Source organism: Anser cygnoides, chromosome 14 (assembly GCF_040182565.1).
Source record: "Anser cygnoides isolate HZ-2024a breed goose chromosome 14, Taihu_goose_T2T_genome, whole genome shotgun sequence".
NCBI classification, from domain to species: domain Eukaryota; kingdom Metazoa; phylum Chordata; class Aves; order Anseriformes; family Anatidae; genus Anser; species Anser cygnoides.
Window position 1 is genome coordinate 16835417 of NC_089886.1, and position 25358 is coordinate 16860774.

Sequence of the window (25358 nt, forward strand, 5' to 3'; positions counted from 1 at the left end):
GCATTTCCAACAGAGTAGGATTTTTAGCTATTCATTACTCCTAATGATACAGAGTAGAATTTGATTAATTCTCCTATTTAATTTATTTAAATACATTAGAAGCTTTAGTGGTACTGAGGAAAATTGCTTGGCAACAAACTGCTTTGGTAAAAGAATGATAACAGAATGTTATTGATTCCTGTGTTGTTGTTTTTGTTTGTTTTGCATTAAATATATATTTTTTATTGAAATACCTGAGCAAGGAAACCAGAATTTTCTTCAATTACACTAAAAAAATGGCTGACAAAGGAAAGGAAAGGTGACGGAAACAAAGCAGCACTGGCTTCAGGTGAATTAGCACTAGAGATGTCTGAAACATTCAATATCAAAACTAAAAATATCGAAAATACATAAAATTAGAAGTCCTACCCTTTCTCTTTAAAGAATCTAGATGGATGCTGCTTAATGGTATTCCTTGGACATACCAACTACTAAATTCAATCCTCTGCCTATTTTAATGTGAACATTTTGTTAGTATTTCACAAACATCTGCAAAATATTCCAATTTGGCAAATTAAGTATGGATTATGAAACAAGAAATTATTCTGAACCACACCACCTCCCCTCAAATGTTAAGAAACAACCAAAATGGGTCATTTTGACGGATATGAAGCTTCTTCTAAAAATCTGTGCAGTACAATCTAGCGATTGAAAACATTTCCCAATTTTGGTTTAAAACAGTCTTTTTCATTTAAGCCTTTCTCCTTCAGACTGTCAGTTTTGATGAGTAAGTATTTTCCTACAGAATATTTTCCAGAATATCCCAGCCTACCTCTGCTTACTGATCTCATGAGAAAGTGCAGAAATCCAAATTCAAGCTTGCTTCACTTAGAATTTTAAAAAAAGTTCCAACCAGGCAGTGCATACACGCTGATCTGAAAGTTATCTCCATTGTAGGAGCCCTATTAGAGTGAAATGCTCCACAACTCCAGTATAAAAATCCTTGACTCACAGACACTGCATTTGTGAATCTCTTCCAATTGTATTTACAATTTGAAATGTGAGCTCTTGCTCTCAAGAGTTAGCTTTCTATAAACGTACAATATCCAAGTCTGCTTACTATGGGGCAACTGTTTTTATTCTAAATATAATTTGAGCTATTCCTTCCACATAATCTCTTGCAGCTGATAACTGTATTTAGGAAGTACAGCACTAACCATTAATTTTCTAGATCTTTAAGATGAAGAAACCCAATTTGTTTGCAGTTCTGACCACTGAAAGGCCTTCAGCCTTTTGATCTATTAACTTCGAATTCAGTTCTGCAAGATGTGGGATACTCTGGCACTGATTCAGCAATATACATGAACTCCAGCTTAACTTCTGATAGATGAGTAACTCTATGAAAGCCAAAGACTATTTATAAGCTCATAGTTAGGTAGAGTACATGCTTTTAAGGTTTCAAAGGCTCTTAATTGAATAGCTGTACTGCCACACGTAATGCTCTTAAAATGGGAGTATTCATTTTCCTGAGGACTCTCCACAGAACTAAAAGTTTACAGAAGTAGACTATTTGTTCTCATGAATTTTATTTGTATACTGTGAATAATGCCTATTAATAATATACTCTGCTTAGTGTGACTGATATAAAAATAAGAGCTTCTTGCATGAATCAGGGATTGCAGAATCAGGTCCTTCCTTTTGTTATATTGTATAAGCAGATGAACAAGAGAGAAAGAAGCAAGTTGTTTTCAAAACCACTGGGGAATGTGATAGCCTCTCTTTTTAACCTTGGATTTATTCACTTTGATGTAGAGTGTATATAAGATTAAGAAATGCTCAATCTCTTGACTATTAAACTCTCTGCCTACTTGTAGCTGATGATTCATGGCTTATTGTTTCTCTAATAGTTCACAGTTAATTGGTATGGTGCAGAATTAAAGATTAGCTGTCAAAATGTAAAAGTGTCAGGACTTTTTTTTTTTAGAGAAAGAACAGAAAATATCTGCAGATGAAGAACCACTATCTAAATAACCTCACACAGTATCTACACAGCTACGAAATGAACCTTTATACCATCAACAAGTAAGAATGTTTTTAAATAAGGCAGTTTCAATTTTATAGCATCCCATAACTTGCATTCAGCAACTCTTTAGTAAAACTGAAATAAGTACCTCACAGTCAATGGGTACTTTTTTATATTTTTTGTACAACCAAAAATAGGATTCACATTAAACTGAAAATTGGGTCATGCTTCAGCACACAGTAATTTGACCTAAAGATAACATTCCTATCCTACAGTTATAAGATGTGCCTTTCAGACAATGAAAACATTTAAGAACTACAATTTCAGGTAGTTTGTATAATGTAAAAATGTCTGTCATGCTCCTGGAATCCAAAATATAATGAAACCTTTCTGTCTTGGCTGGATGGAGCACTACGCTCCCACAGAACAGACAGTAGCGTTGTATCATGGCATAATGTTGGTGCAATGTTGGTGCATACAACAAGAAAAATGACATGTCTCATTTCATCTGATGATTTCTTTCTTACTAATAACCAAGACTGAACTAACAATTCGCAGGAGTTAAGACAAGTGTTTATTGGTGTCTGGTTTCACCATGAGAATAGTCCTCACCCTGTGATCATGGCAAACCTTGCACCACCCTGAAGGCATGTTTCGCTCAGCTCTGATAGATCTGGGAGTATTCAGAACAAGAAACAAAACTCGGGTCATTTACCAGGTGCCAATTACAGCAGGTTGCAAGTCCGAAGTTAGAACAAAAGAAAACGAGAAAAAGGGAAAGCAGAAACTAAAACAGAATTGCCAAGAATAAAGGCACAAAGACAAATAAGAACATAAAATATATTACAGATAACCACCATGGTATGCATTGTTTGGATTTAATTTACTGGTACCTCTAGTTTACCATTTTTAGCATTTAAATCAAATACCTTGCAACCAGCTCTTCCAGTTGCAAAGTTTAACAAACCACAGAACCTGCTGTCCATAAAAATCAACCCAGAGCCATATCTTATGAAAATGATAACTTCCTGACAGCCCAGCCTCCCTCTGCTGCCTAGTAATGAGTGAGTTGGACACCACCTGACAGTTCAGCCTCAGATAAATATTTCAAACATATCATGCAAGAGATTCACAGATCAATCCCCACCTCCAAGAAACCATTGGAGTGAGACAGAAGGCCATTTTGAACTGGCGCATCAGAGCAGAACACAACCAGCAGGTTTTTTTTTGTGTGTATGTTGTTATTCTTTTTTTTTTTCTTTTTTTTTTTTAACTGTGCTGGGAGTTGGTGTCAAATGAAAAGAGTAGGGTGATTAAAAGTAATGCTCTGGCCAGTGGATCTGATGCCTCAACACTAGAACACATCCTGGCACATACACAAATATGCACAGTAAACTCCATTTTATATTCACTTTATCGTGCTCCAAGACAGAATGAAAATACTGTATGTTGTCTAAAAAACTTCTTTAAAATGACTTCAGAAAAAAGTCCCTCAGACAGCAGCACAAAAGATGGACACATACTGAAAAACAGGAAACATAGACTAACATATTCCACATATTTCTCATTATGTTTGAAGTAAATGAAAGAAGCAAGGGAATTATCTCTGTAACACCTCTCTGAGAAAGAGAATTTATTTACAGATACCAAAAATGGGTAACTCCACAGTTAAATCTTTTGAACCATTCAGTTACAAGGCTGACAAGAGAGAGAAAATTCAAACTCTTGGAACATTTTCCAGGTATGGTGGGATATGCTTTGCCCAAAATTTAACTTGGACCAATGCCTCTTCAGAACTGAATAATCAGAGAAAAAGTATGCCCAACAAGGCTGAAAATTAACCTTTCGTCCATGGTGACAGAGAAAACTGGCTCAGTCATGTATATTTACCTACCTACATAGCTGAATTCATTTGAATATTTGGCAGAATACTCCGTCCTTTAGGACAAAGAATAGCAGACTAAAGTCTGTAGGCCAAAGCACGCTCCTGATGGATAACCACACCGCGAATCCTAGGGTTCATCAAACAATTTTCAGACAGTCTGAAAAATGGCAACTGCCTTAGCAGCTCTGCCCGAGGTGACTACTTCCACCAGCCTTCTTCCCATCCCTACATACAGCACATACCTGTGAACTATGCCTCTGGAACTGAACAGAGCTTTCTGCACATCGGATTTATCCAGCTGAAATGCTCCTGTCAGTGAAGACAGCAAACATGGATCCCAGCAGAAGCTTCATATTTTTACAGGTTATGTGAGGACACATCTACTTGCCAACTTGGCGAGGCTTCTCCTGAGCTAGTACCTCGCCATGATGCTGCGTACGTCAGCACGCTTGGAGCTAGATTAGGAATCTCTGCACTTCACTCCTTTGCACCACATAAACTGATTTGAAGGAATTACCTACACCCTTTAAAAATTTGTTTTAAAATATATATCAGCTTATACTCCAAAATAAAAATTAGACATGATCATTTATACTACATAAATTAGGAATGGGATATTACACTGACAATTAAACAAACTCATTATAATTCATTGGTTGTAATCAAGGAATACTACAACAAAAGAAAAGAAAAGGAGGGCTTAAGGTTTCTTTTTTATTATTATTATTTTAAATCAAGAAGAGAACTGAGACTAATTATTTGTATTTAAACATATGATGATCTTACTGGGTCTACAAGGTTGGGATCTTGTTCCCTAATCAAGTGCATCAAGTGCATTCCCCGAGGCTCATAGGAAAATTGCAGAATATCCAAACAAATCATTTTTATTCAAGAAAGCCCCTGAAGTGGACTGAATTTTCCTCTCCTTTTTGTCATACTGCTACACAGCACTGTGCTGCTGGAGATGTACAGTTCTATACCATGAGGCACTACAGATTCACAGTGACATTCTGAACGAGCTCTTTATTTTTGTTCTACTTTAATTATTAAGAGGGCCACACTCTGCCCTGATTCACAACCTCCTGAACACCATTGACTACAGAGTGTAAATTAAGTCAGATTTTGGCCATCATTTGGTAAGCACCATATAATTTGATGTTCTTCAACCTTCAGAATGATTGAAGGACTTAATTTACTAATAATTAACTGCCCAAAGCCTCTTTAAGAGGTGATACTGAGTTTAGTTCTAGTTTAAGGGTCTAATATGTAATACCTAAGTAGCTGCATACAAGCCACACACTTTCAACCCCTTGTTCTGTCTGTAAAATGTCAATTAGACTGTTTTTTCTCCCCTTTTATTACTGCTTCAAAAACCATGCTGTGAATTTGTAGCTGCCATAAATGCTTAATATAAATGTTCATTGTGCAATAAATAGTATCAGAACTCCAGTTTTAACACTTTTTAAAGCAACATTTTAGTTGCACCTTTTCCTTTTTCATCAAAAAACAGTATAGACTTCAATGTCACAATCATAATAAATGCATAGCAACTTGAGACAATCATAAGGCGTTGCTGTATCTTTCCACTTTTTTCTTTGAAAAAAGAAAGGTGCATACCATTAATCCCAGTAGGAAAAAAAAAAATGTCACAGTGAGGAGCAGTCATGGCTTATTAGAATTTTAATTTAGAATCTTTGACCTCTAGATTCATTTAATTTTTTCCAAAGAGAGAGAGTCAAATAAAAAGATAAATATGAACAGCCACATTTTCTTTCAGTTATCATCGTGTTTTGAAATAATCACTTAACAAACATAGATTGTTCTTCTAAAACACAATAATCAACTGGCACAATCAATGCTTGATTTTTTCTTTTAGTCTCTAACATAATAAACACAACTTTGCTGTGCCCAATTCTAGAACAATTAATAGAACTCAGCTGCTTCTAGCAACCTACAGATCAGGCACTTAACAGTAAAGTGCTACCAATTCCACACAGAGCTCAAAACTTGCACAGAATTGCAAAGACAAGTGAGGTATGTACACAATTACACCTGGAGAATTGGTGATCCAAAACACAGGGTCTACAGGGGTGGATTTAAAGTTTCTCTAATTTATTTTCTTATTTTTATTTCTTCATATAAAAGCTACCTTTACGTATCAAGATAGTTAACAAGCCTCAGAGCTTTTCCATAAAACAGAAAATATGAGTCCTGCAGTAGGTATCTTAGGTATAGTATGCTATTCTACTATTAGCATCAGAAAAGAAAGTAGATGTTTGAAAGCTGGACTGCCATTTAAGTGAGAAATCTGTGTTATGCTCCAGACTAAAACAAACCTAAAACACATTTGATTCAAATTATTTTTTATACAGAATAAAATAACAGATAAAGATGTATACTGGTTTTGGCTGGGCTGGAATTAATTTTCTTCACTGCAATGCGTATGTTTTGGATTTGTGATGAAAACAGTGTTGAGCACACACAAGGGCTGTTGCTGACCAGAGCTTGCAGAGTATGAAGGCTTCTCTGTTGCCCTCTCTACCCCCTAGCAAGGTGCACAAGGAGCTGGGAAGGCACATGGCCAGGACTGCCAACCCCAACAGACCCCAGGGATATTCTGCCTCATGAGACATCGTGCTCAGCAATAAAAGCTGGGGGAAAGGAGAAGGAAGGGGGACGTTCAGGGTCACAGCGTTTGCATGATGGAGCCCTGCTTCCTGGAAGTGGCTGAACACCTGCCTGCCAAGGGGACAAAGTGAATTATTCTGCTTTGCTTGTGCACACAACCTTTGCTTTACCTTTTAAACTGTCCTTCTCTCAGCCCAGGAGTTTTCTCACTTTTCCCCTTCTGATCCTCTCCCCATCCAGCTTGGGGAAGTGAGCACGCAGCTGGGTGGTGCTCAGCTGCCTACCAGGGTTAACACCCTACAAGGTGTCTCAAGCCCTAATTCAATGACCCTTTAACTACCACGATTCATCTTCTGAGTCAAAAAAAAAATCAGTGTTGATACCTACAGAACTCCGTCAATACACACTGTAATTTGTATGCAGTAAGGAGACTACAGGACTAATGATCCAGAGCAGTCCAGTGAAATGCTGTACAATTTCTCAACAAGGTTTGCTAGCTCAGCTCACCTCCGGTCTGTAGGACCCCCTCGGCCTGGCTGACAGACATAGCACCCTATATGTAAAGGTATTCCTTGGAAGCCACCAGCTAACACTGACTTTGGAAGTTCAACAGTGCTGGAAGGCTGGTTGGCACAAGCTAGCTGGTTACAGCATGTGAAGCAAAGCTGCTAGAATTCTGCTGATAAAACTGGAATTTGGCCTGTCTACATGTCTTCCTATGTATAATTCTTGCATGGTACAGGTTTGGTTATTTCTGTAAGGTTCCCCTTTAATGTCTGAATAGTGACATGGCTTATCTGCTTACAGTAAAGAAGTAACTTATAAAAAAATCCACACTATCAAAGTTCCCTGTCACGATGGTAAAGAATTGCACAGGACATGCTAACAGGACAAAATGTGGGTCATTTTGGTGGCAATGTACCTGTGAAAAGCAGAAGCTCAGTTTGGACCCTGCCAAAGTACACAGTCCAAAACCATGACAAGCAGCTAGAAGATGATATAGATCTGCTCCCACAACCCCACTGCTGGAAGAAACTGTTGGGATGGTCTGAAAGTATTACACAGGCAAAATTCATGGATTTTCAATATATACAACTCTAGGCAGTGCCAATACTATCACAGCATCTCAGACACTTGCCTTAAACCATGCTCGGAGACAAAGACAGGCTGATCTGAGGGTGGCACCATCTTCTCCACTCCCTACCTACTCAGTTTCTCAGTGTTAGTAACAAAATCACATCACCAGAAGTGAGGAAAGAATAGGACTAAAAGGATGCCACATTATCCCTTTCACCAAGCTAGCATCATTTCTTATTCTCCCAAAAGTACTGGAATAGATTTGCTGTCAGTGTGCAGTTGATGGGAGTCTGTGAGTCCCACGAGAGATGGAGTTAGGGAGACTGTTACACTTTGCCAAGGAGTCTTTTCTCCCGTGTCGGGGGATGAAGGGAATCCAACCACATTATCCAAAGAAGGTGAGAGTCCCAGCTCCAAGCAACACTTCATCACAGAGTGAACCCCCGTGGGCTTAGCTCCCCTGTGAGATTAGAGAAAGAGCAGGACTGGGAAAATGGTGAAGAAATACAGACAAAAATGGAAAGATATCTCAAATCTTGTTAATTCCCTGTCTAAAAGTATCCTGCTTTTTGTTTGTTTGTTTGGCTGGTTGGTTGTTTTTTTGCTGTTGCTGTTTTTTTTTTTTTTTTTTTTTTTTTATGGGAATGTTGTATTGTGAAAGTTTCAGCTGTTATCACCACTGCTGATAGAAGTTCTTTTGAAGAATCAGAAATATGAAATGAATATATTCATGCCATAGGACGCTTTAAGGCAGACCCACGTCTTTTCAAGGAGGAGGCAAATCAGTTCTTAACTCACCTACACTTTAAATGCAGCTGAGTTCACTGGGTATTTCATTTCCGTCACTCTCCCTCTTGCTCTGAACATGTAGCTAACAACCACAACAGGGTGACTGAATCACCCTATTTATTTTTGTGTGCTGTGCCAGGAGGCACAACACAGACTTCTACATTGCTTGACTACTTTAATGACACAAATGTGGATCAACAGGAAACTTGCTCTTTGGGGCCAAGACGATTTGTGCTTCAGCCCAGTGGTGAACCACCCATGTGAACCACAAGCGACCTTTCAGCTGCATGCAGCTACTCTTCGTCAGGTAAATGGAGGGATCAGTCTTGTTCCCTAACCACCCAAAATCCTTGAATTAATTCAATGGTGAAAGCAAATGCCCCAGATTTCACACTCATGTAGCTATAATACAGTCTAAAAGCTTTCGAGGACATAACTACTGCGTGGTCCTATTCATGCCTTCTGAAAGACTTGTGTAAACCAGTATTAAAACACGGAAATAGCGAAGTGAAATATTCTTCAGCATAATACACTTAAAGGATGCCCAGATATATCCACAGAAAAGTCACCTTAAATTTTTTTTTCAACATTAAAAAACAAGAAAAAATGACATTATATACACACTAAGTCCAACAGCCTCAAATATTCAAGCCACTTTTCCTCTGCAATCATGTATTCTATAATTCTTTTTACTGGGGCCCAGTTGTTATTTCAATGCACATGGCAAGCTGTCTTTTCTTCTCTACTTGTTTATTGTAGAATCACTCATACTATATTTTAATAAAACATTTTTAAAGAACTTTTTATCTAAAATATACTAGTAAACCAAATTGTTATCAGTACTGCTAAGTTGAAAACACGAGGAAAAGTATTACTAACTCATGGATCTATTAGTTAAGAATCACTGCTAAAAGCCTTTTGTATTTAAGAATAGAAGTGCATGAAACTGATAAATATATAATTAAATATCTAAATTCACACTCAGTTTTTAATTTGAAGAGAAACTCATATAAGTACTTATATGACCATATAAAAACCGTTATTAAATGCATATGTAATCCCTCATTGTAATCTTCAGTGTGTTGTGGAAGGAGGAGAAGCTTCTACATACCCACATGTGCACAAGTTGAGGCCAGCAGGGATCTACAGACTTCCAGGTACAGAAATACAGCATGCCCAGTCAGATCAGCATGATCTGTGCCTCCTAGCAAATCTGGGAAAAAATAAGAAATCAAACTGAATTATCCCCCCTTGTACGAGGCAAACTCTGGAAGTCTGAAGCTGAAATTGGTACCAAGTACGTAAGATAAGACTAAAGTACATTTGTCTCATTGAACATATAGTAGCTTCACTAACATGGAAACAAATGCTGTTAGGTGTTCATGCCCGACACACATAAATGATCACAACTTCATGAATGCAGGAATCTCCCACAGAATTTATGTAAATATTTCCTGGAAGAGGCCTAGCCTCAGTAGCATGATCCAGAAGCTGTATCAGCCTCCTTTAAAATTTCTGTTGCACAACGTTATGTTGCATACAGTTGCTTTCCTGTGCTTCAAAACTGATATACAGCAAAATTACAAGCAGCCTTTCTAGCTCTTTCTCTTTTCATGTCAGGACTGAATAATTAAAAATAAAACACCTTGTATTTGTATCCCAGGAATATGAAGCCTTGCCAAAGTCATTCTACTGTAAAGAAAGAGAAACATGTGGTTGCTAAAATGCACAGTACACGCTAGATGAACAGTTTGGGTCCATCAATGAAATGCACAGTCTGTTTATTCTTCTGTGTCTTTTGCAACAAACAGCAAACTCTACGTTAACCCACCTGGCGGACAGACCTCAGACAAAAGAAGAATGGCAATTTACACACCAGAAAGACAAAAATAATCCTCATCTGCCTGTCCATCCTCAATTATGTAATTCTTAAAAACACTTTCTAATTTACTATTTCTCAACTTAATTGTACAAAACACTGTTAAATGTCTTTAACTATATTTCAAATGAAGAGTAGCTTATTTTTAATTCTCATTTTTTAAACTTAATACTTTTTCCTTCACACTGCAAAAATGTTCACATCATCTGAAGGATAACCTCCATTCATACTTCATTTTTCATCCTTGCCTCCAGTATTCTCTATAAAACAAACATATCCTATTGTACAAATAGAAAATCTGAGACAAAAAGATGGCAAGTAGTTTGAATGCTTATAGTAAATCTGGATACCAGTTGAATTTTACTGTCTTTTGAGCTAAATTTCACGACTCCTAATGGATCAAGCCTGGAGCATTAAGTCAATGGGAGCTGTTGATGCTCAGCATGTTAAAAAAATAAAATTAAAAAAAGGCAGAAAACTCTAAGCTGGTCAGCACCCCCTCCTCGCACCCTCCACTAGCGCTGCTGCAAAGGAAGACCCAGGGAACTAGCTGAAGGTTACAAAACTCATCACTGGCAGAGGGAGGATTTTAAAGCATATTCATGAAGCTATATTGTCTCAAAGCCATAGTTTTGTGTGTGTAAATACCAAATGAAAACCCTTCATGCCTTTTCTGGTTTATTTCTTCTCTTTTTCCCATGGAATGGGGCAGGGGTGGACACTAAGTACAGGGATACAACACATTGCATTGCTTAGTACCTTCAGCTGGGTCCTGACTTTCCATATCCCTTGATACAGAAGACTCAACCATGGTCATTTCTGTCCCCTATGGCAATGGAAATAGTGAAAGTAGGCTTTGCAAAACTAAAACCAAACAAATACCCCATTCTCTTGTGGCAAAGCTTTATGCAAGAAACTAAGAAATGACTCTGAAAGTATTTTTCTCACTCGGATAAGCTTTGCTGTAGGCACTCAAGTAGAGCCAAAAAGGAAAATATCTCATCATACAATTATGTGGTGGTCCACTACCAGCCTTTGTAAATGAACACTAAAATCTTTGCGATGACCTAATCATGATCGTGGAGTTAATTGTCTGAGTGAAGAACAAGTTATAAATATGCAGGTTCTCTGAAATTGTTCCCCTTACTTGTCTATTTCTTATTTGGGTTAAGTATAAGACAGCTATTACAGGGAAATGCCTTACTTCATTCAACTGTCTAGACATTTTACTATTAAAAGAATCTTTTTAATGATGAGCAAATATGCAACACCTGAGCACAGCTTTCTTAGTTCATAGCTGAGTTACTTCTTTGATGTATACATGTTATGGCTCTGTGTTTATAAATCTTAAAATGATCGGCCTTCAGAGAATGAATTATGTTGCTGAACTACAAAAATAGTTAACGTTAGTTAACTATTTAGTTACAGAGAGTAAGAAAATACAAATTCAGTTCAATCCACTTTAAATATGGGGCTGGCCTCAGATTATTTATAAATGTTCTTTAGATAAGGAAGCAAAAAGTTCCTATGAGTCTTCAAGTGTATACTCTACCGTAATTTATCTAAAATATACCATGTGTCTTCATGTAAAGTAATACTTTTGCTTCACAGAATTATTCACACACAGTGGTCCTTTCATATATATAACACACTCACTTGAATGAATATGCAGGTGATATGGCAGGAAAAATTTACCTTCATAAGCAATAGTTATAATTTGATTTTGCTTTATATTTTACATATTCTTAGCATTTGTATTACACATATGCCATCGTTAAATTTTTGATTTCATGTGTTAGCAAGAAAGTGCTTGCTTCCTAAATAAATAAATAAATAAATAATCCTAAATGAATTACATAGGCATTCTCTCTCTCAAGCAGTTTGTCCTATTATTCTAGTAATGCAATGTGGATTTGACTTGCTGCCAGCCAATCACCACTACAGCATCACTATTCCAGTCAGCTGTAATCTAACCTGCACTACAGCCTTTGAAATATCAGCTTTTGCAGCTCAGTATAGTAGTGCTTCAGCACTGCACATCAGCTGAGGACTGCCCCAATCTGCTGATGGACCTGTTCAAGAGAATTACTAGATATCATTATACCAGGCAAGTGGCTATGTCTTAATTAAATAGAGAAGCTTCCCTGAGGAGGTAAGATCAATTAGATCAGCCATTCTCCCATTACTACAACCAAAGGGGCTGGGGATTTTTGGGTGGTGAAAATTTTTCCTCCTTTTTAATTTCTAAGACTTGGTGCTCACTGAAGAGGAAGCTATAGCTGAAGCTTCACACACAGTTTGGGAACTTATGCTGCAACAGCAGGGAAGTACTACTGCTTAACTGAATTCTACCCTGCCTTATTTTCTACTTATATATGTAGTAGGTGTTTTTTGTTGTTACCTTTTTTTTTTTTTTCTTTTTAAAAGGGTCTAAGAGTATGCTATTTGCTACACCTTACAGTATGCAACGACATAGAAGACAGCTTTCTTCTGGAGCATGCCCCTAATTTGGGGGGTTTCCCTGATTCCATCCAATTGCTACTGTAATTCCTGACTGTTTTGTTGCAAGGCTTACCAAGCAGACACCAAACTCAAGACAGCAGGATTCTCAGCTCTAAGGAGGTGAAAGAGACCTAGGCCCATAGAGGTGTCCAGACTTCTAAGCAGTATAATTCCGTTCATTTTAGTGGCTGTCTTAATAGGGGCATCTCTACCCACTACCTCACTACCTATATATGAACTGTGAACATTCCAGAAACAAAATATGTGGATCACAGAAATTTGAAACTGGATGGTTATGATGTGATTGTGAAGACTTTGATTCATTAATTGCTGACTGAAGGCATGCTGTTAATTATAGGGCTTTTTTGTTTTTTAATATTCTTATTATTTTCTGACTTAGATTTGGTTGGCAAGCAGGCAGGAAGGAAAAGTATGGAAGAGTGGACTTCTCCTCCTTAACTCCCTATCTTATCTGTCGTTGGTTATTGTGTGTTATTTCCCTGCTATTTATGTCAGAAAACAAAATGATATTGTCTTTGTAAGTAACTCTAAAAATATAATAAGAATATGAAACACTGTCTTACTTGAGCACTTTCAAACTGATTTCAACATAAATGTGTAAATCTGATTGATGGGATCTCTGGGCTTGTGGAATAGGCAGGGTTGAAAACCTTAAAAACTGAACATTGGGATTAAGTGAAAAGACCTTCCCATTCTTTCCATCTCTCCTACCTACTTCAGTATCACTGCTCCTGTGAGAATGAGAGTCATGTAGATGTCCTGTAATATAAGGACAGAAGTAATTTTAAAATAATGTTCAGAATTCTGGAAACCATAGAATGAACTGGGAAAATCCTTTATTTCATGTCAAAATCTTGGGCAGCAGAGGATGATCAAGAGACAAACACTACTCTCTCTGTAACCAAGGAGTATGATATCAATAGTTTCTCTTTATAAGAATGGATATTCCAATCCACAGAAAATTCTGTGTTAAACGTATCAATCTAAAGTTGAATTAATATTTAAATTGGACCCATATATATATCCCATATATATATACCCATTTATATATACCCAGATATATATCCCATATTTACCCAAAAGGTAAAAACAAACCACAATAAATAAATATTCAATCTAAACGTTGCTTTAGTTACAAATAGAACGAACCTGTGCTGAACCAGAGTGTGAATATGATGTTCTGCTGAAAATGTAAGTCATTAAATAACCACTTTGGAAGAGAAAAAGACATAAAGTCTCAGCAGGGGAAGTTAAAGATGATAAAGCTGATTTTAAAAATCTTTCATTTCTAATCAGGTGTTATTAGCATTCTATACAAAGCACTTTGAAAAGCATGATGTTTACTTTGGAAACATTACTTTGTATGTCTGTTTAGAAAATGTTCCCATATATTCATTTGCTAAAGCTATGTGAAGTGGGCATAAACAAAGACATCATATTGTAACAGCTGAGATAGTGTCCGTCTGTCCACCTACCATAGAATTCACTTACTGCTTATTCAGTATAAAGTCAGCTTCTATGATTTGGCACATCTTTATTCAGAAAGATGGGCTGATTGCTGACAACTTTGATGCAATAAAGACTGCTGCAGCATTACTGGAAGAAAGTCATTTGATAAATGTATATTTTCCATTTTGCTTAAAAGGAATCTATTATAAGTGCAGCTGCTTTCCGAATGAAATTAATGCCGAAGTGAAGCTTCGTATTACAAAGTAAAATGGGACTCGCTCTCTAATATTAGACTGAAAGGCATTGTAATGCAGCAAGAGAATTGAACTTTGACCCCTTCAAGAACACTGATTCATATAATAAAAAGGGGAAAAAAGGCTTTAAAAATGCTAACATCCTCTTTTCAAAGCTTAGCAAAGCTGCCGTCCAGAAAACAGAATAGCAAATACAGGTTGTGTGCATCTCCAAAGAAGATACACCCTAAGGAATACTATAAGGAATCCACATAAGAAAATTCTCAAGATTGTTCTGAACTTTTTGAAAGATACTGAAATATGCAACTGGGAGAAGAACGTCTCATACTTTTTCTAGCCAGTGGTGATATACATTGCTTGTTTAAATAGGTTTTAACCAAGCTATGTGCTGCTGGATTACAGCTAATATTTAGCAATCCGTTCTAATTAAACTTTCATATATGAGAAAATTTCCCATCCTTTTCAAGAATATTCCTTTTCAACACTGGCTCTAAATGTGAATTTTTGTAATTTTTGTATAAGGTGCGTCTTTGCCTCTGAAGCAGACAGAAAACAGGAGAGACAAGGGCTATTGCTGGGACGTGGGCAATGTGCTTTCAAGGACATTCCATACTTAGCACTCTCATCACCCATAACCGACAGGACTGTGCCATGGAGGGGTTCCCTTTCTGACCTGATGACCATTTACTTTGTCAGAGAAATTGCAGTGAGCCTGTGATGAGAGGCCAGGCACACAGGAGCCAAGAGGCTTGTGATCAGTGCATGCCTGAAAAACATGCAAAAGGATCATGTCAGAGAACATCAGAACATCTCTAGCTTGGCTACATACCAGATGAGTGGTATTTTTTTTCAACTTTATAACCTAAGAACCCTGTTTCACTAAGATTTAGCAAGAGTGGGTACATACATTGAAAAAAAAAAAAAAGAAAGAAAATTCTACATTTTCTAAATGACAAACTATACTAATTAAACCGGTTTATTTTTTGACTGTGAAGGCTCCTTTCTAAATAAATTCTGAAAAATTCAGAAGATTGCAGAGTCAGAACCCAAGTCAGAAACTTTTTCAAGGGTAGGGAAGAAAGCAGCAGCACCCAGTAAGAACAAAGCAGGAAGAAAAGTCAATATCCTATTTTATATATGGATTTGATACTTCCAAAATCTGTTTCAATTCGAGGTTCTGCTAAAGAAATAAACTATAAATGCCAAACTGGTACCTGGATGTGGGCTCAGATTTTAGAACCTCCTTAGAGGTGTAGATTAGAAGCATTCTGTTTCAATGGTCTAGTATGAACAAATTTCTATTCTTTGCCAGTACTGTGTGAAAGCTCTTCCTACTTTTTTTTTTTTCTTTTTCTTTAGGACATTAAGGCAAGATAATCTGGACGATTTTATCCATCCCAATACTAAAATATACTCCAAATGTTACATTCCAATCCTTTTTTCTGACAATTCTCTCAGTATTTCCTTAAGCCATTCGGAAACAGAAGTAGCATGACATTTCCTCAGTCTGTTCAGAATTTCCCATTTACCAATGAAGTCAACGTTTGGAACTTTTGAGAAAGCCAAGATATAATTTTGCTTCTGCACATTCTTGCATTTTGTGTCTGTAAAGTAGTTTAGGAGCAAGGAGAAGTGTTTTAAAAGAATAGTCAATATTTTCTCCTTATTTTGCAAGAGAAAAACTGTCATATACCATCAAGCAGTCCCTCCTCCTTACAGACTTGTTTGTAAGATCACAAGTCCCAGTGCAGCAACCTCTTTCCAAATGTTATCTTTTGTTTCCCTGCTTTCTTTGTGTTTGCTTTTGCAATAGTCTGTACTTTCCTTCTGGATAGCTGGCTAACTCATTTCTAATATTTAAACGTTTTAGGTTTGCTCTCATCGTGACCCCAATACAGTGCATTTACACTACACTCAAAGGAGATGAATAGCAAGCCTACCAGATAAATGGCTGCAGACTCACAGCCTTCAAGAGACTTATTCACTGGAGTAACAATATTAGCCTGCAAGGGCACTTTCAAAAGCTTTTCATGTTTTTCTACATTCCTGTTTCCAATCTCTGTCATTACTGCGTTACGCTGCTTTCAGATGGTTAGGGCTTTTGGTCACTACCAGCTTAGGAAATTCATATTTATGACCTTGAACTGAAAAGCTTCCTATTGCACTTCGGCCACTAGCAACATTCCTTCCATCTCACCACTCGTAACATTCAAATTCATTTCCTTTCCTCTTCAGCTTACTCTGTGAGCTTACATTTCGGTCCTAGTGGCTGCCTGCAAATACAAGGCAGCCACAAGGACCGCAGAAAATATAAGGCTACTGTTACAGTTGCTGGTGGCTGTTTTTAATGGCACCATATTCTGTGCTGTCCAAACCACATGAAAGAGTACTCTGTCCTGAAGACAATTCACAGCCCTGTAATTTGTAACCCAGTGACTCACTGTTACGCATGTGCCTGACTCCACTCTTGACAGTCATATGTAGGTACACAGTATAATATTTGAGCATTTTATATTATTGTGCCCTACTTTACTCTTTCCCCAGTAGATGTACACATAAAGCTCACAGTGGAACACAGCCAAAAATACAATAAGCATAAATAAACAAAAAATAAATTAAAAAAAAAAAGGTTCTGTAGTTCAATTAACATTGAGTCTCTATCACTACACAACTGATTTAGATCCGAAGTGCACATATGCATTTCTGTCATATTAGCCAGGGTTCACCACACGGTGATATGCCCAGATTTATGATTTCCTGTTGGCTTTGTTTTCGCTATAAAAGAACAGATGAAATCTGATTTGATAATAACTTGCTGCCGCAAAACAAATACCTAGAATGTACGGACATTTGGTTTGACTGGGTATCTGGTTAAGGGATATTCATCACAAAAACAAAGATGAGACAGAAAAAGCAATAAACTGCACCTACATAAACAAACCCAAAGAAAAGGAGATAATGAAGGTGATACCAAAGATCAGAACTCTCAGGTCCCTGAATGATGGGCCAGAGAAAGAACCACTCAAAGTCCTGAAGAACCGATCAGAACGGGGTGGAAAAGTCTCATGGGAATTGTATCGCAGGGGAGTCACAGGACTATGCAAAGTTTAGGATACGTTTTAAGCAGTTTAAGGGAACAAACAAATGAATGCCTAAGGTAAGGACAGGATCAAGGTGGATCAGGGAGAAACAAGCATGGGTAAAAAGGATGTATACATGTGGGTACATATATATATTCATATACACATACCTACCAGTGTTCGTACATGCATGTATTATATACACTATATACTCAACTTCCAGTCATTTAGAGAGGAGGAACAGGACTAAGCTGTGTTTATGTTCATGTGGTTGCCAATAAAAGTAACTGTGTTTATCTACGCATCTGAGCATGTGAATTGTGTGTGTGTGTGTGTGTGTGCATGCACCTACTGGGAATACCTCCACAGCCTCACTACAGGCACAACCTGGAAATGGGAAGAGCCCGAAATTTCAGACTGGGAAGGAGAAATCCAAGTTCACCCAGGAGCCTCAGCAAATTTTGGACCTTTGTTAAAATGTAAACAGACAGTAACTTCATGGATTTATATGACAAAGCAAGTCTGTAAAAAATGCTGCAACAGACTCCAGAATTTTTCCTCTTACTCATTTTTTTTCTAACTACATGACTGTAAATTGTAAAGTTCATCCTTTCTTGTTTGTTAATTTGTTCTACACCTTCTGTGTTCAGCAATTCTAACACAATGAAGTGGATATAAAACAATCGTACTATGAAATTAATCCCTTTGTTCCAAAGATGGCAATCATAACACATTCAATTGATGAGGCTATAACTAGGAAACTGGAATTACCTATTCTTGGAGTCTCTGCCAGGTATAACATAATACAGAATCATAACAATTATTACAAAGAATTAAAAAAGGAATTACGCGTACCACAGCATCAATATAACTCAATTACTGTTCCACCGTCCAAATTGTTGGAATCCAACAGCTTCCTCTCTAACTGCGTTTCCAGCTTATTAACACCAACTTTCAAGCTATTCCTTTATACAATCAACAGGTCCTTTTATTAAGAATAAACAAAATAAAATTCAAAAAAAGAATTGAACTCCAAAAATGTTTACGCAGAATAGCAACTAGACTTCCCTTGTTCTTTGAAGGCATATTTGAATTTATGAAGCCCTTTGCTATATTTGCCTTGTCAATACCATAAAGCCGTGAACCAAGAATGTTATGTTTTTTCCCTAAAAATTCTTTACTTGTTGTTTTCTTCATAATGGTTGTTTCATAAACAGAGAATATGAATGGCCAAAACAAGTGGAATAACAGTTTATTTTAACCACTTATCTGAAACTGCACTAGCATTGGGAGTACTTTGGTAGGTGTCGTCAGGAGGACTTTGGCCCTACTTCCCTGCATCACAGTGATGTCTGAGAGGGCAGGAGATAACTTGGCTGGAGTCCCACATCACTGTTGTACAGGCCTGGATGTTTCCCAAACAATACCAGAGAGCGGCAATTCCTGCACAGCTATGTATTCGCAATGGCAATGATTTCTTAGCCATTTGGTAGCAACTGCTGATCCCATCTCTCCATTGGAACAAATAGTGTAAAAGACCGGGTTTCTATACAGCAGGGTTATAAAGCTGATCAAGTATAGTGTACAGGAAACCCTCTTGTTCCCTTACTACTGCTTCATCTGGCTTTCTCTTGGAAACCTTGTAAGTAAAATAGCTGTTGTAGGTGTCAGAGCAACATGTTTTGAGAACCTATCAGACAGAACTCAGATTTCTGAGTAATCCACTTAGCAAGCAAACGCTACCAGAAATGCAGTTCTTTGATGGGACAGAGTTCTGATCTTTAGAGAGGGGAAGCAAATGTCATGCAGTAACCTTGTTGGTTTTTGTTTTGTTTTTAGCTCCAAATCTAACAAGGAGTTACCTGACAGAACCCACAAACAAAGCCTTAGCTCTGGGTCTCTCTTTGGAGCTTCTCCCACATGCTCAGGCTCCTACAGCCTCCTTTGTCTGCTTCTTTACCACTGCAGCTACCATCCATCCATGTTTACATATATCCCATATTAACACCCCGTGGAAATCTAACTATGAAGACGTTCCTGTTTGCAGCCTGCAAAATACAGCAGAGATTAACTCCCAAAAGCCATTGTTCTATTTTATGCAAGACAACATTTTTTAAAAATTAAAAAGTTAAGGAAAGAACAGAACAGGAGAAGAACAGATGAAAGTGGCAATACCCTGCAGGAGTTGATAGGATACACTTTCATCTGGACAGCCCCTGCTCTGCTGTTTTCTTCCAGCTCTTTTGGGGGGTAATAATATCTTTCTTCATCACTTCTCTTATTTTGCCTTAAATACAGTGGCATCTTTATGCAGTGGATATAAATAGCTATTTGACTCAAAAATAATTTGTACGCCAAATACATGTAGAAACGCCTTTTTTTCCTGTGCTTAGAAAGACAGACTTGAAAAAGATGCAATCAAAGTAAACAGCAATGTAACAGAAAATGACAACACAGCAGCTGTATCAAGTCTTTCTAGTGTGACGAAAATGGCATCTGTAAGGGAGAAAAACTGTGTGCATATGTGTGGACATGCTCACATACAGTTTTAGGACCTAACAAATTATTTGGTTTGGCAACATCATAAATTCAGTAAAGATATATGCAACAAGAGTAAAAGTGTCTCTGCAATTCCTCTCTGCAACAGGCGCATCTCAAACTGTGATGATGAGTCAGCCACCAAAACTAATGAGTTTTGGCTTCTCTATATGAAGATGAAAAAACTGAACAGGAGGGTATGGCTGGTGGGGGTTCTAAACAGGTACAAAGGCACCTACAGAAGCCAGCAGAGACTCCGAGCCACCCTAGGCAACTAACCAAAAGCTTTTCACCTTGTGATCACTTTATGACTTTCCTGCTCTAGACTGAATTTGAATAAGCAGCCTGCAGGTGAAAGACTGCTGGCTTCATTACTGTTCCTTTAAGTCAGATTATGTGGCTATGTAACTTTAGTCTTACACTAAGACTTGTAAAGGCTAAGAGACTGGAGGAGCCCAAAGTTCCATGTTTGTTTGCTTTTAAGATAAAGAAATGTCTACAAGAATTTTAAATGTAACTATTTTAATTGCAAATTCTGATAAAATTGCTTGAAAGAAGGTAAACATACTTCATTAGCTAAAAATCTTTCCCTTTCTCAATGTAGTCAACATAATGCAATGACATTCCTTACCCAGTTTTCAATAACAGATGTTCAAAGTGAAGATGGAATTGCACATTTGGGATTTTATAAAAATACATAGATAAATACAATCATATTCTTAGGCATGCGATGCCTATCTAACATCCCATCTCAGGACTGATCTCTAGAGGTATTAATGGGGGTACAAAGGTTTTCAGAGCCTGATCTTAGTACTTACTTTTCCACAAATGGACTAAGAAAACCAGCCAAAGGGTAAATCCAGACATGTATGGATTTTTAATGGCTTTTATCACTAGGTGGCCCCTGCCTCCTAAGGACTGTGACATTTTGGGCATCTTGTGACATTCTGGCCCACGTCGCTGCTGGGCCCCGGTTGCCTGCGGGCCGGGTATGTGCCACAGGGCAGCTGCACCTCGGAGCCTCAGGTCCCCAACACACAGGGGGAACTGAGAAGGCAATCCAGACACGTCTGCTTTTTACCTTGGTTCTGTGACTTGTCTTTCCTTTTTCCTACCCTCCTCTCTTTGATTATAAGCAGTACGTGTTGCAAGCTGGCTGCCCGCAGGAGAGATCAAAGGGAAGTTTGGACCTAGAGGCCACAGCATTAAGGTCAGCAAAGATGATGAGCTCAGTAGCTTTCACTGGAGACACTCTCATGCATCACCCAGAGCTGTACTAGTAAATTTACAGTGAGAAACGGATCCTGTTGTGCTTCATTCCCTCCTCTGTGCTTTCTCCCTTATGCTCAAGTTAGGAAACAACAACAAACAGAAGCACGAAGTCCTGAAGTTTCTGCTTCTTCCTATTTACTAAACAATGCTTTTAATAGTTTCTTACTTTCAAGTTCTTAATAAATACGATTTCATTAATCCCCTCTATTTTGGATTTAATGAGCTGTACAGAAATTGAAGGTGAACAAAAGGGAAACAAATACTCATAGGACAAAAAATTATTTATAATTGTTTTAGATGTTTGTCTTTTAGGCTTCTGATTAAAAAAGAAATGAGCCTTCCACAATCTTTACTGAAACCTAATGTAATGTGTGAGATGTGTACTAGCTACTTCTATGATAATCACGGTATGAATTTGCACAGTAAATTAGCTAACAGAACAAAATCTTTCATGAGAGCCCTAAGAAAACATTTGATTATATTGTCAAATATACCTGGCTAGGTAATTACACTGTTGTGCACTAAATGCTTTAGTATTTAGAGAGACGGTATCAACAGCTAACAGTGCACGTTTCCCTTTGATATGCTAGGGCTTTCTTTCTGACTGTGAAACACTCATCGGAAATGGATTGCCCAAGGATTTATCGTGCCTTTGAAAAGATGTAACTAAAACTGATGGAGAGTTTTCTCGTGCTGGGACAGCGTTCTTGGAACAAGCTGCAAGGCTAGTCTGAGGTGACTGATGGATAAGCTACATACCTTTACTTCTCTTTATTTATTTCATCTGCTAAGCTTCTCACTCAAGCTGCATTTTCATCAGTTTTCAGTAAAATGATAGAATCCAAATTGAAATAATCTATCTGGCTAACAAGGGAGCACCAGCCAGCTAATTGTATAATCTGGTTGAATACAAATGAACAGGAAATGGCTTTGAGCTACCCCACAATTCAACATGCAACAGTGAAGGCAGGAAAAAAGATAGGCATGTGTGTTATAGCTGATCATTTACTGCAGTGTTTTCTGAGCGGTAAGAACCAACAGCAGCAGGCAACACGCTAACCCTCTGACTACAGCCTAGCAGGTTCCTTTCCCTGCAATATTTTGTTAACAAATCACAACAGCGTTAATAATATTGTGAAAAAAGCACATGTAGATAATGCCATGTACATAAATTTATCGTCGTTTGGCCATGGTAATTAAAAGGTGATATTGCCATTTTCCACAATCACAACTGTGGAAATTCCACTATTTTAGTACTTAGATCTACTCTGCAATAGGTTTTTTTTTTCTCTTGTAAAATGATTTTCAGCTTTAAAAAAATTAATCAGATTCATGCAGTCTGAAAAGGCCAAAAAGACCAGAATCTGAATGCTCTTTTATTTTATTTTTTTATAATACTGTTGACCTACAGGGTTAAGATAAAAGTCAGTCTCCATGATGATATTCATAGATGACTTTTTAAAGGTAACTTTGTTCATTGTGACAGAAAGATACAGTAGTTTGAACACAAACTGCACCAGTGAAGGATGAGGACAAATACCTCCCTGAGGAAAGTGGGCCTGATCCAAGGTCCAGTGAATTAATTAGCATCAACATTAGGTTTGCCTAAGGAGCTAAAGCCTTTCCCTTTTTTTTTTTCTTTCCTGGGGTCAAGCTGCATATCACAATATGTAGACTGGCATCCAAAACCACACATCACCACTTCACTCATTTTTGTTAGCTAATCAATTTACGTATCTAACACTTAAAAAGAAAAAGAGAAATGGCATTTATAATGCTGATATATTCTTCTCACATTTGATCTCACTGCCTTCAATTTAAATGTTATCACTTCTAAGGGAAAATAAAATACTCCTTTGCAGTGATCTGAAGCAAGGAAATATTTGTAAATTATTTTTACTATTAGAAGAAATTTTGTACCTTCACCAATTTAAATGCAACAAATTTAATCCACGCTTAAAGGAGAACACGGTATCACCCATCCAAATCATTTGCCTTAGCAATTTTCAGTGTTTAGTTGATAAAGTGGTGAAATAGAAACTGCTCCTATAACATGACAACTAACAAATCACTTGTAATTGGGGAAATAGCCAACGACCGCCCCTGCACAGTGACTTACCTATAGGACGTAGGTCAGCTATTGGTGTGACTGTGATACAGCTGCCACTATCATATCCTGTAACTCCCTCTGTGTTATTGTTTCCTATCTATACCGCATGAAAACTGTTCATTAGACACCTTAACTTCATTCAGCTGCAAAAGATATATTACTTAAAAGTCAAGTGTGAGGACCAACCTAGTGTGTACTAAAGTGTCTCCTCATCTGTCAGGTAATGTTGGTCACTGTCTCTCTGATGGCCCTAGGGAGCTGTACGCCTCCTTCTTCAGCTTGATGCCTAGTACACAAGGAGATGAAAACAAACAAACAAAACAAAAAAACAAAAACCCTAACAAGCTGTTGTCTTAAGCCAGGGGACTTTGTTAGACAAAACTAGCACTTAAAGCTCTCCCAAGGAACACACAGGAGTGTATCCTTGTATCAGGAAGCCTGACTGTAATATGTATCTCAGACACAGCCCCTGTATGCAATGCTTGGATGTTTAACAAATCCCCTTCTAGCCCAGAGAATTTCACAGTTCTTGGAATCATGCAAAATGCTAATGTCTGAAAAAAATAATTAAAAAAACTTCACAAGATTAAGTAAAAATAAAATAAAAAATCAGTAGTCACTCAGCTACTTCTAAATGCGCATATTACTGGTGGTTCTAGATCAGGACAACATTGCAAAATTCTGTTCGCTGATGACAAAATTGGGTGTACAATGCTGGGAAATACAATACTTCAGAAGATAAAATAAAAACGGCAACTGTTTTAATTGCTTGATAAAATATAAATGAGCTGATGCCTATCAACCAAAATGAAATCTTTACCAAAATATCTGAAATCCAGTTAACTCTATCAATCTTTTAAGATTGACCATTTAAAACAATAGATCTTTACTTAACATGAAGCCATACAGAGATCTGAACTTCAATTACTAGAAATCTGCAGTGATTAGAGAAATAGAATGACTTAGATTTTTAAAATCTATTTATGAGGTGATCTGATTTACGGGCACAGATATTTAGCAATTACAAGAATCTAGCCTTGTCCTTTACATCTAAGGCTCACAGACCTTCTTATTTGAGAAGACTACCTGTACTGGCAAACCTGAGCACATGCAGAAGTAGTATGACTGTATTCTTCTATCCCCAAATTTCAAATTATTAGGTACAGGGCTTCTTCAGGGCTTTGTTGTAGGACAATCACTTCTTCGTTCAGTGGCAAAGACAGATCACTATTATGCAAACCTTCAGTTAAAACGATGATTCTTCCATAGAAAGAATCACAGAATCACAGAATGGTTTGAGTAGGAAGGGACATTAAAGACCATCCAGTTCCAACCCCCTGCCATGCGCAGGGACACCTCCCACCACACCAGGCTGCCTAAAGCCCTGTCCAGCTTGGCCTCAAGTACTGCCAGGGAAGGGACACCCAAAGCTTCTCTGGGCAGCCTGGGACAGGGCCTCACCAGCCTGAGTAAGGAATTTCCTCCTAACTTCTACTCTAACTCTAACCTCTTTTAGTTTAAAACCATTCCCCCTTGTCCTGTCACTATCTGCCCGAGTAAAAAGTCGCCATCCATATTTTTTATAAGCCCCCTTTGGGATGCTTTCCATTTTAGTCCACTAATTGTATTGCCCAATTTTGTTCACCCCTCTGCCTCTTAGGCAGTAATTCACTACTTAGTTTGGAAACTAAGATTTAAAATGAACAAGGAATTGTAAAAATTTAGAAATTTCCCCTTAATGTGATTACTGAGCAGCACTTTTTTGACTACTGTAATAAAGAGGCTGAGAAAACTATGCAAACAGCAGCTGTTGCCTGTAAGTACCTTTACTGTTGTAGCTGCAACTACTTACAGGAGTGAACACTCCTTTCT

General features: G+C 37.7%; 1 protein-coding gene across 4 annotated transcripts in view; it reads right to left on the reverse strand.

The window, feature by feature from the left end:
• Positions 1-25358, reverse strand: part of TENM2 (teneurin transmembrane protein 2) — a 1595068-nt gene that overhangs the window by 876711 nt on the left and 692999 nt on the right. For all 4 annotated transcript variants that reach the window (XM_066977122.1, XM_066977125.1, XM_066977123.1 and 1 more), the window contains exon 7: positions 9493-9594. The gene's annotated coding sequence lies outside the window, so the exon portion shown is untranslated. The remainder of the gene's footprint in view (positions 1-9492; positions 9595-25358) is intronic.